General features: G+C 36.5%; 1 protein-coding gene across 3 annotated transcripts in view; it reads left to right on the top strand.

Moving 5' to 3' along the window:
• cadm2a (cell adhesion molecule 2a) overlaps nucleotides 1-7693 on the top strand; it is a 200248-nt gene that overhangs the window by 165553 nt on the left and 27002 nt on the right. The window lies entirely within an intron of this gene.

Here is a 7693-nt window from a genome sequence, read left to right as displayed (position 1 = left end):
AATGAAATGATGAAATTAGGTTTCTGAGGAAGAGAGAAACAGATGTGGTTCTGTATCAAATAAAATGTAGAACCCAGTGGGATAGACTGTCACAGATCATCAGCACAGTTGCAGAACTTTCTACAAAGGTCTCTCTGCTGTTTCCCAAAGTAGAATAAAGGCAGATTAAAAAAATAATGCAAATAACCCTTTTCTTATTTAAATTGACTGCAAATTAAACAAATAGATAGGCTTGAGAATCAGATGTTTTATTTTTCTTATATTAGAACTGCCAAAAACAATGCAGGTTTGATAAGACATTACAATAGACACTTCAATCACTATCTTTGTGTAACCCAGCAGATCAATGAAACTGGTGAGAATAACAAGCAGCCAGGTGTTGCACATCCTAAACGGCCAATTAAATGTAGAAGAATTTTGAGTAAAATCACTTTTGGGATGCAAAACACAGACACTTCACAGATTTCATTCCAATGCTTATATACAAAGGATTAATAAACCACAAAAATCAGTTTTGCCAAAGAATGCATAATTTTCTCCTTATTAACTTTGCATATTAATGCTTTCTCGTTCTGCTATCAGTATTTCTTTTGCTTCTCTGATATCACAGACTACATTGAATATGTCTGTCTGGCATACATTGTTCCAGTTAGAAGACAGACATAGTAAATGTATTCCAGTTCTTAAATGAATGTCCAGTTTTTTAAATAACGTTGGGATTGCAGGTCTATAAGAGACATGCGTTAACAAACTCCAAGTATCTGAGTTTACTTTCCCCAAACAGCACTAAACCAGCATGCTTACAGTTTTCTTATACACTGCCAAAACCTCACATGTTTATTACTTTAACATCCTTCATTGATATGAAACTGAATATTTGATACTCTTTATAACCATTATCACACTTTTATGTTATATAAACAATAATGTTATCAATCTCTCACTCATTAAATGCTCTTTATGTCAAGATCCTCAACTCGCATATTATTATTATTTTTTTACATTTGTCTAATCTAACTAATCACCCTGTTAATAGTTTGTCACTCTTGTCCTCTTGTTTCCCTTCTGAGGAACATGAACCGTATAGAAGAAGAATGTACACTAATTAGCAGAGTGGGTATTTTCCCTTACAGGGTTATTTCGTCTCTACGGGTGATTATTATTTCTCCCACTACTGAGAGAAGAGTTTCCTGCAAGGCAATGGAAACATAGCCAGGACATAATGTTCTTTTAATTTAACACAGAAAGCTACCAGGTAGTCAGAGATATCCTTGGTGGTTTGAAGTGAAGGTAGTCTCAAGAGGATACGCCTTCTCATTAAGGTCATATGCTATAATTCTCTCCTCGGCTTGGCACACTACTCCCTTCAATTTGGGTCTCGTACAATTTTATGTCAGTATATTATTCACAATGAAAAGGTTCTATATCTTTTCCCAAAAAGGATAAAAATAGTGTGTTCAGCTTCACCCTTCTTCCGAAATCTTGATAACATTTTACCAAAACAGAAAGCAGAACCTTGAGACTTTATACAAATGTCAGATTACAAGATTCTAATCAGATGTGCTTTTGGGCTGATCAAGAATTTCGATCAGCTGGGTGATGTTTCGGCCCTTGCTGAATTCACTAAAAAGCTCGCTTGGTGTCTACCAGTACACCCTTTCTACCCTGGCTTAAGACCCACCAGCTGAGCCTGCTATCTCGCATTAGGTTTTCCAGGGTCCATATAAGCAAGCAGATAAGCCTAAATCAATGCTAGTTTTGCACACAGTTTTAAACAGATGTCTTGGTATCATTCCTTTAAATTAACTGTAATTAGGAGATTATATTGAAGCTTTGGCCTCATATTTATTTAGACTTCCTCAGAACATCATCTGCGCTAATAAAAAAAAGCACACACACTGACTCTTGACATTTAAGACAAAATCCTAATCAGATTTTTGACATCACTTCTGATAAAACCAAATCCATGAACGATTATACACATTGTTTCCTTAGTGGCTAACTTTGTCACCATCACCTTTTTATTTGACATCGTAGAAGGTATATATAAATGTAGAAAAGTATATATAAATGCAGAAACCCCTGTTGGTTACACAGGTAAATGACATATTGATCCCTTGATCTATACCTTGTCTTTCCTGACAAGTAGAGCCCGACCGATAAAGGATTTTTAGGACTGATACAACTATTTGGTTATTTAAAAATCCGATATGCCGATATATTGGCCAATATATGTATATTTTTTTAAATCCAGAAACGCATACAAAAACATGAACAGTTTTCTCTAACATTTATCATTTATCATTTAAAATGATTCTGATGACTGAATATATACATATGTAAATATATATACATATATATATATATATATATATATATATATATATATATATATATATATATATATATATATATATATATATATATATATATATATATATATAAGTAGCTATTTTTAATTAGCAGTTTGACACTCATTGTAGAGCATTTGTCAAACCTATTATTAGAGACAGATTATTCAAGATATGTTGACACATTCTACACATTCTTTGTCACACCATAAATGCATTCCTGCCACTAATTGGTTCACTTTTTTGTGTAACCACATGTGGATTATTGTCTGGACGTCAGTCTGACTTGTTATATATCTCACCAATGGAGTGTATTTGGGTGCAAGCCACTCTTTGACGGTTCAGCGTTCTTTTCCCATTTAAAACCGACAATAAATAAAAATGTAGCAAGCAAACACAAAGGGCAACCCAGGTATGTGAGTGCACTTGAACTGTTCATCATCCTGGATCAGGGTGTGTTCAATGTGAAAAGCCATCTTATTGTGGGTGACCATGCTGGAAATAAATGACAATTGTGACATATTGGTGTGGGATCTGGGGGAATAGAGAATATTATATTACCAGCAGAGCCACTGGAGCGGTCCATCACCCATTCGCATGCGGTTAACGGACACCCTATGCTAAGTGTATGTATCCTATTAAATGTGTGAGCAAAACCGACAGATGGAGTAGACAGCCTGCATGTAAGAACATAAGCTTGTGTGTGTGTGGGGAGGAATCCAATATTCTTATTTCTCAGTCTCTTTGTCCCTCAGATCCCCTCAGTCCCCACCCAGTAATGATATATTTCTATCTCAGTTACACACCGTAACCCAGAGAGACCTCTGCCAATATCACCACATGTAGCGCTTGTTTACACACTACTGAACTAGAGGGAGCTGTGTGGAGACCAAGAGGCGAGATGAAATTAATATTTATTTCAAATAAGGATGGGGATGTTTGCTATCGGACTAGTAAAGTATTATCGTACTCTCTGACCTAAACTGTAGAGGTTATTGCTTCATCATGTTAGGCGATAACTCAATTCCAAGGGGGCTTAAGGAAGAAAACACATAGATTTAATTCAAATTTGCTTTCTGTCACATCCCTATTCTGTTGTCAAACGTGTTAGTCAAGGACAAGGAACTGTTACTGCAGACATCCTTGTACTATTTTAGGTTGTTTGCTGACTTTTCGGTACGCTATTACTGAAGTCTGCCCGTTCGCTGAAGAGTTGAACAGTGACTGAACAACCTTTTTAAATAGTGCTGACTGCTTCTTCATTCATGGGTAATTGTCCTTCCTGTGAGTGAGAACAGAATAATGGCCATGATTATTTCGAGGTTTGCTCTGGAAAGAGCTTTTAAGGATGGTGAATAGGCAATAGCTTATAGAGCTTATTTCAAAGAGGATGATGTTGACGTTAAAGGGACTGCTAGTGGCATTGTGAACACTAAAATAAGAATTAAGCTTAGTAATTTAAAGTAGTTTTCCAGGAAAGAAAAATACATTTTCAGTCATTTTGAAAGAGTTTGACAACCTTGCACACTTCTGAAAAAGTCTGCGTTGGGACTACATTTATACTATCCAGCTCCCTGGGGTGGAGTGGATCAATGACCATTAAAGATGTAATTTCAAGATGGTTCCTGCAAGTCACAGTGGCATGAATAAAAGATGTCTAAGTCACACACACAAAAAAGCATATTCACTCTCTATATTGTGTACATGTGCACATGAACATAAGACACAAACCTGAAATAAGTTCTGTGAAAATCTGAACTGTTTTATATTAATTAACATCACTTCACTGGGTTAAGATTAACATCACTTTGTGGCGTCAACTTTAAGTTAAATAGTGTCTGTCAAACTCGTTAACCACACGTCGGGTAGAATGAAGAGCGAAAATATCTTGAGCCCGAATATCTCATGCACCACCTCAACTTTCTTTCTTTCTTTAAACTTGTATCACCTTGTTTAAATATGCACATTTAAAGGTGTATCCAATGTATCCTCTCTCTAGCATCATAAGAGACAGGTTAACAGACTTAGACTGGAGCACTGGGGCGAAAGAAGAGGAGATCAAATTGCTACACCGAATGTCTATGCCAGTTAAGAGCAACATCCTGGAGGTGGAGCATCTGTCCAGACTTAAATGCCAAGGCTGGTGAAAAAACCTCATGAACCCACAGTAGAAATTTCTTAGCTGCAAATGCTCAGGGAGTTTCATGTCAGAAAGGACATCATGTAGATCAATCATGTAGATTGTGAAAAAATAAGAGCGCTGCGAGAGATGTAATAACATAATGTTAGAAGGCAGTTTTAAACAATTCATATGGGGTTGCTCTTGGCTGCACTTACAATGTATATACTGTACATTCATGATGGCAGGCTCAAGAAGATGCATTTTTAATTTGCTTGCCAGTTAAAATAAAAATACAAAGAAAATTCAAGCTAGCTTTTGTCTCTTTCATAAACTGTAAAAATGCCTCTATCTTATATTTGATAAACTCACTTATAATATGTTTTTTTTGCATGAGAGAGTTTGAGAGAGAGTTTGAAATTAGTACTGAGAGAAACATTGTAGCTTGTAAAGTTAACACAGAGAAAGCAATACTCGTGAAGTTACCAACAGCTTAAAATACCGGTAACTCAGTAGCGGCTATAAAATAACAAAAATAAAAAGTTTCTTGCATAATTTAATAGTACCAACAAAAGCTTTGCCCCCCAAAAATCTCGTAATCTCTCTTAATAGTTCAAACTAAGTAATTTTTTTACAGTGGCATGAGGCTGGCCAGATAACTTTTTTGATTGACAACCTTGAGCTTTAATAGCAGCACAATGTCAGCTTCTTCTTTCAGCTACACTTAAATTATGTGATAAGATATTTATAGCCCAATTATAACTTCTGTCACCCACACACATGCACACACACTTCTGTGCAGATTGACACACTTTAACAATGAGATATTGCTTGCTGTTAGACACCTGTTATTATGTTCTCAATGTGGATCTAAGAAGACTTTGCACCAGATGATAATATTAATGAACTCAAACTTTGTGCAAGCACGTTTTACCCTGAATCACACAGAGGCAATCAGAGAATACATTGAAATCGCCATGAGACAAGACATTTTGTTAGACATTTAAATGGGTCTACAGACACTGAAATCACAAAGCACAATTAATTAGGAAGTGAGCTTCACGATCACTGCGAGGGTTTTGTTTTGAAGCGGAGCACATTTACAATAAGGAACCTCTTAGAAAAGAAATGTATGAACTCACTTTGAGAAGTAAACTTATTTTTGTTGTTGCCGAAAGCAAACCTAAAATAACAAATAGAGGATTTTAAATACAGACAGAACATTAGGTTAGTTTCTACCAGGGCATCTCTGAGTGCCCACTACATTGAAGTACTTAAATTCTGGTCTGGAACGGCATAACATATGAGGTGAGCACAATACAATTGTATAATTTAGGATGATTCATTCAGTCAAAGTGTTTTGAATTGACATACTTTAAAATTGATATAAAACACTATAAGTCATTATCCATTTTTCAACCTTGAGCGAAGACAAAAATATGAGGGACTTAGAAACAGCTGTGAAGTAGAAAATGTAATGCAACCTTTTTGAAAATGTATTTTCAGTTACGTCAATGTGTAATTTAACTTTTCTTTGGTGCAAGTCTATTCATTGACCCCAACACAAACCTCAACAATAAAATACAAATATTAACAAGGGGATAGAAAAAACTGACTCAAAGGAAGATAGGTGATTAAAAACAGTATATCTGTGGAAGGAACCTTCTGCAGACAGAAGGGGAAAGACATGTTTAAGAGGCAGGGAGATGCAGTCTGTGGGGACTTGGAATAACTAATGGAAATAGCAGGAGAGTGTTTGCATCTGCTAAACATGCTTTGATATGAGAAATGTGATGTCCTCTCTCTACAGTACTCCACATTTTCTCACTCTCCCTTGTCTCCTGCAGTTTCTTTTTTGTGAAGAAATCCAGCCATTCCCCCCTCTCTTGTTGTCTAGGTGGATGTTGCTAACACTGCAGACCTGTCACTCATTCCTCTCTAGGGGAGGCGGGAAGTGACTGAGCGGAATAGTTGATTGGCAGAATGGAGAGGGAGAGGAGACAGTGGGGTAGAATGCTTAGAAAGTGGAGCAGATGAACGCAGAGGAGAGAAGGATATGGAGCATAAACAGTCTTTTTAGGAGATACAAACAAAGCTGGCCAGCATGTGAGAGAAAGCATGAGACTGTACACATACAATGATGCTTTTTTAAATTTGCTTTGATGAGAAAAGCAAAAGGGACACAATTTTGCAAACCAGGGCAACACCTAAATGCAGACATAAGCCCGGACAGCTGAATACAGTATTCTAGTATTTTTCTTTTCCTCTTCTAAAACAATTCCTTGTAGAATTGTGGACGAGCAAGCTTGATGTGATTTTCAAATACTGGCTGCTGGCATGATGTGAGCAACCAACCACTCCCAAAAGAATGGCTGAGCAGATGTGATTGAAAAGAAGAATCTGTTTTAAATACCTGCTCTGGGGTGGATACAAGTAAGCACTTAAGTTCCAGCCAGTAGGTTAAAGCAGATTTGGCGTTGGCGAGTTGTAAATGTTACCGTAAGTGTGTAGTCTGGAGGAGGATGGTCATTTGTATTACATAAGCCATACTTAACAGTCTATGAATTTTGGAGAACATTCATGTCATATGCGTAGGTTGAGGCTTTATTAAAAATTGGCATCATTGAATGTTGTCTGGTAATGAACACAGCCACAGTTCTTAAATTATTAGATATGAATTTGTGCAGGATCTTAAGATTCTTAGGGGTCTGTGTACTTGGCGGCCAATGGATTTTCATTTAGAAATGAAAAAAACAAACAAGAAAAAACGTCTAGTTTCCCAATTACCACTAGTAAATAGGGAAATGAAAAACGGACAAAAACTTTTTTCCCTTTTTTTTGTTTTGATATTAAAAAACAGAGCCTTGGGTAGCTTTGTATCACGCATACAACCGCTCACGAACGCATCCGGGTCACAAAAATAAAAAAAACCTACTCCAGTATTTTCTTTTCCAATATCCATCTTTAATAACATCAAAGACAATCGGATAAAGAGATACATTTTTGTTTTTCATTTTTTTTAGTAACAAAACAAAAAACAAGTGTCAATGTCAAGTACAATGTGACGTGCGACGGAGGAAGAAAGCAGTGCGGCAGTCAACTTTGCGGCTAGTAGGCATCACCGCCTTTAGGGATGATGATTTATTGCAAGCCAAGAAGTTTTCAAGGACACTAATGCCGTGGTCAACGATTGGTGTCATGAGGGTCGTTGAACTTTAATCAA

Source organism: Etheostoma cragini, chromosome 13, assembly GCF_013103735.1.
Source record: "Etheostoma cragini isolate CJK2018 chromosome 13, CSU_Ecrag_1.0, whole genome shotgun sequence".
NCBI lineage: Eukaryota > Metazoa > Chordata > Actinopteri > Perciformes > Percidae > Etheostoma > Etheostoma cragini.
The sequence above is the reverse complement of the archived record's forward strand: the minus strand, read 5'-3'. Positions and strand labels throughout refer to the sequence as shown.